Source organism: Anneissia japonica, unplaced genomic scaffold, assembly GCF_011630105.1.
Source record: "Anneissia japonica isolate Jap-2015-1 unplaced genomic scaffold, ASM1163010v1 scaffold921_len549748_cov171, whole genome shotgun sequence".
Taxonomy (NCBI): Eukaryota; Metazoa; Echinodermata; class Crinoidea; order Comatulida; family Comatulidae; genus Anneissia; species Anneissia japonica.
The window spans coordinates 242,102-247,457 of record NW_022694674.1 but is presented as its reverse complement, the minus strand read 5'-3'; positions in this window follow the sequence as shown (position 1 = coordinate 247,457).

The following is a 5,356-nucleotide window of genomic DNA, read 5'->3' as shown; positions in this document are numbered from 1 at the left end:
TACACTGCTTACTATATAGGCCTACATCTGTCTCTTATACACAACTAGAAGTGTATAAGTGACAGCTCTGATGTGGTACCTCTGTCACTGTCATGGTTGCATGATAAGATGATATCAATGAAAATCAACGCGGATGTTTTGTATAATGTACGCATGCGCGTGAAGATTTCGTTTTTCTTCGTTTTGTCGCGTCTCTCTCTATGGTTTTGTAGACCCATACTATTGATAAAAGACCCTTGATAAGCCCCAATTAAAAAAAAAATATTAGTTTATCACCCTCGCTCGCATGTCTTCTGTGGTACTTAAAAATAAAATTTTAAAAGAATTTTTTTTTCTTAAAAAAACAATTTTTTGTGAACAAAATTTTCTCTTTTCATTATTTTAATAGATTGTTTGTATTATCTCAATCATATTTTACTTTGAATATCAATGTACCAGAAAACAACCCAACGGTGATATTTGGCTTCAGAAAAAATAAACAAATTTTAAAAAGTCTCCCTCCCTCCCTCCCTCATCACTTTTGCAGCATAGATAAGGTGATAAACTAATAATAGGCCTAGGCCTATTTTTTATAGGGCCTAATTTAACACGTTTGGTGTATACGAAGACCAAAGACCCAAAAAATGAGGAACCCCTCCCCATCCCCTTGTCTCTCTTTTAATGAAAATATATCACCATCATAAAATCAAAATTACGAGATTATTTGATCTGTGAAATTACCAAGGGTCTTCGTCTTATAGACACTTTGGTTGCCTAAACGAAGACTGGACAATGACCTGAAAAAAGAAACCTCAATTTTTTTTCTCCAATAGAGTATCTGTTTGTCAATATTTCGAAATCATCATAAAACACTCCCTCTTTCATCATTTACACGGAAGTAATATGAATAATATCAAAAAATAATGAAGGTCTCGTTTTATAGACACCCTGGGTGACGTGCGTAATTCGAAGACCGATGAAAACCGGAAAACTCCCCCTCCCCGGTTTTCCTCTTACTTTTAAAGAAAATCAGGAGTATCACAAAATCAAAGATTCTTCGTTTTTTAGACACCAGGTGCCTATACCTTTAATTAGGCCTCGGTATCTCATCCACCCATGTTGGTGTCACTACCAAATAACCTGGAGGCGGATGAAGGGGATGAAGTAGAGGGGGGTGCAGACGGTGTGATCGCACCCCACTAAATTGTATTAAGAAAAATAATTATTGTATTGATCTTCGGTCTTTTTCACCATCTATAAAACGAAGACCCTAGTTATTTGTTGTCTTCATATTGTTACCGTGTAAATGATGAATGAGAGACTTGGCAATGGTGTTATAGGATGATTTTTTTCAAAATATTTTTTAAAAGATTATGAGAAAAAATAGAAGGTAGGCCCTATTCGTTTTTTAATATTTTCTTTTATATCCTTGTAGACACCCTTATAAGGTAACGAAGACCCTTGATAATTTCACAAACCGACGTCCATAAATCTCGTAAATTAATTTTGTGATAGTTTGATATATTTTGATTAAAATTAAAGAAAAAATATTGATCTTTGTTTTTCGGATCTTAGGTCTTCGTTTTAGCAGGGCTGATCCACCCTGACCAAGACCCTGACCTTCTCCGGGCGAACTGGGCGAAGGTCAGGGTGAGAAATAAGAATAAAATGTTGACCATTTTTCCAACAATCACACTTACTTTCCTTGACACTTATTTTGAACATTACCGGTACCATTAACTCCACACTAGGAACAAGGGTTTCCCATGTACCCCAGGATATATTTTTTAACTAACATTTTTGTAATCCTCAAAGTGTCTCATTAACGAATTTTGATGTTCCCATAACAAAAAAAAATGTCCCATGGTGTTGTTTGGTGGCCATTTTGGTGGCCATCTTGGATTTTCAACAAAAATCATTAATTTTTATAATTCATTGACTAAAAATCATATAAAATCAAATGAACCTCTAAATGTATATAGTAAGCAGTAATTATGTTCTTACAAAAAGATTCACTTCGCATTTAGAGGTTCATTTGATTTTATATGATTTTTAGTTAATAAATTATACAAATTAATGATTTTCGTTGACAATCCAATATGACTGCCAATATGGCCGCCAAATGTATTGAGAAGTCATTTTTTTGTATTGAGAACATAAATACTGCTTACTATATATACATTTTGAGATTCATTTGATTGTATATGATTTTTAGCTAATAAATTATGCAAATAATTGATTTTCATTTAAAATACAAGATGGCCGCCAATATGGCCGTCAAATGTAAATGCAAGGTCAATTTTTTGTATTAAGAACTTATACACTGCTTACTATATAGGCCTACATTTAGAGGTTAATTTAATTTTATATGATTTTCAGTTAATAAATTATGCAAATAATTGATTTTCATTCAAAATCCAAGATGGTCGCCAAAATGGCTCCAAACGACAATTTTTTTCGATGGGAACACCAACATTCGTTCATCAGATACTTTGAGGATTACAAAAATGCTAGTTAAAAAAATATATCCTGGGGGTGCATGGGAACCCCCCCCCCCACTGTTCCTACTAGAATAATGCAACTACCCACTCCAGTAAACCCGTACCCAAATGTAAGCGAACTCATACCCACTATTAGCGATTTCGTACCAATAACTTTTAGCGAACTTGTAACACAAGACACAAGATAATTTATTGTCCAAGTAACAAAAGATACATGAGAATTCTGTTTCCACTGGCAGTAAAAGTTATGTTATACAACAAAGATTTAACTAACTTAAATAATCATCAAAATAAATTACCAAAACATATACACTTAATTATTATCGTAAGTCAGCAAGCAAGATATTATACGTTTAACCATTTATATTTTAACAAAAGAGATGTATTTGTATTTATTTTATTAGTGCAAGATTATTATATTATATATTATTTATTTTATTTTATTCGGCTTTACACTGGCAACAGTACAAATATATATATATACTGTATATATATATATATATATATATATATATATATATATTAATAGAATTTCCAGTGAGAGAGCGTATCAACAGGTCAAGCACCTCTAACACGACACGCTCTCCAATTATTATTTATAATATATTTAATGGTATTATTTAATGATAGTTATTTGTCTTTATATAGCTCGTCAAGCATAGCCTATGTTTCATATTATGATGTTAAAAAAATAATAGTTATAAATAATGCACATGATTATGTTTATATAGCCTTAGTTCTATTTTGTCTATGGTACAGGTTAGGTCATTAGTTTGATCTGGTTTGATCAAGGATGTATAAATGTTGTACCTCTTTGGTTTGATACTATTATTATACTAATCTTTAACAAAAGTTTAGTAGGGCCTATTGTAGGCTACAATCATTCATGCTTTATTTGTAATGGGAAAAATAATAAATAAACAAATAATATTAAATGCAAAAAATATTTTTTATAGTAACAAAAATAGTTATTGGGGGAAAATATTTGTGAAATCTGGTCAAAATGGAAGACCTGACATAACATGGTATCATCGAAAGATTTATAAGAAGAGTGTCATCGAGTCTTTCCCTGTTGGTATTCTCTTTGATGCGTGAAGAAGAGTGGATATCCAGCTCCGTAGCCAAAAGGGGAGGGGCAGGCTCTAACAATGAGGTAAGCATGCCCCACCCCTCACCCAACAACGAGTCTAACCACGGGCTTCAACCCCCTTCCCCCACACTTTATCATGGCCATGAGGAGCTTAACTTCAAACTCACTGGAGAATTACTCAGTGCCTCGGAATAGCACGCTAGATAGACAGCAAATTATAAGTGCTGTTTTATTATTATTATTATTATTATTATTATTATTATTATTATTATTATTATTATTATTATTATTATTACTATTATTATTATTATTATATTGAAGATTGGAAATATGGAAGGCCAAGTAACACAAAATAAAATAACATATTTCTTTATGATTGACACCTAATAGGCCTACCTACACTTAGTCAAATAAAGTACTTTACAGCCCCGAAAGAAAAAAAGTTTTCTAGGGGACAAAGCCCCCGAAAAATATAACAATTTAGGGGTTTCAAATGCTTATTTAATGCTGAAATTAGACATAGGCCTAGGCATTTCAATCAAATTGTACGTGGCTTTATCAAAAATATTTTTGTTTATGTGGCTACTGTACCGGTATTGTCAACAAACACTCCCTGACATGGTTTTAAAACAGCTTAAAATTGCTGAGATCGTCGGAGCGCCAGGGGCCCTCTACCCACACGAGGGCTCCGCCTCTGAAACCAGGAAAGGGGGAGGGGAAGCTCCTCGGTACCCCCCATCCCCCTTCCGCAACTGGTGTAGTCACGCATTTCAAATCACTCAAGTTGGTAATTATGCCCGATCGCTAGGGGATCGCTAGGGGATCGCTAGCGCTGATAGTCATGTTTGTACATGTTGTATGCTTGTTTTGAGAAAATAACACATTAAAAAAAGGCCTATTAAAGAAATTCTGGAATACGAAAGAATATAATAGGCCTCGCGTGTGAGGGCGTGAGGTAGAAGTTAAATGCGTGAGACTCCCGCGAGGAGATGCGTGGGCCTTGACTAGAGAAGTGTGTAGTTGTTAACTTAAGTTCTTTCTACAGCAAAGGTTTTGTGGATCGATGTGCACGTGTCTCCTTTAACATGCGAAAACTCTTTTTAGGTCATCTGGAGAAGAAAGTTATAGGGCCTACTGTCGTCGTTTAAGTGAAGCCCCATCTTTAGTTAAACTTCGGGTGTCTATTAAACGGAGACCGCGAAGACCCCAAAACGATGACAAAATCAAAATTACGAGATTATTTGAACGTCTGAGATTATCAAGGGTCTTCGCTTGACACCCACAAAACCCACCTACAAAACAAAGACCGAAGAACAGAAAAACGAAGACAGAAGTTGTATAGACACCCTATGAGTGTCACTGAACAGGCGCGGATCCAGGATTTTCCTTGACCCTTTGCACAGATGGGTGCAGTGGAGGATCCAGAAATTCGAAATAGAGGATGCCCAGAGAGGGACCTTCACAGATAGACACCTTAACCCCACCAAGGTTGGGGCCTGAGGTAAGAAAAATTAAGATATACGTCGCTTCTACATGGCCGGAAATGGCACTCTCAGGATTTGTATATAATTCTCGATCAGTTTTCTTTCCATTCTTTAAAAATAATTTTGAAATATTTACAGGAGCCCGGGGCGACTGGGTTCCCAGAATTCGCCACTGCATGGGGGAATCCTCAACGCTCAGGTGGCCCGGTTTTAAAACAAATATTCCTTATTACAGAACTTCTAAAAAGATAAACGAACACGTTCTTGAGTGAGTGAGAGAGAGGGGGGAGGGAGAGGGGTGG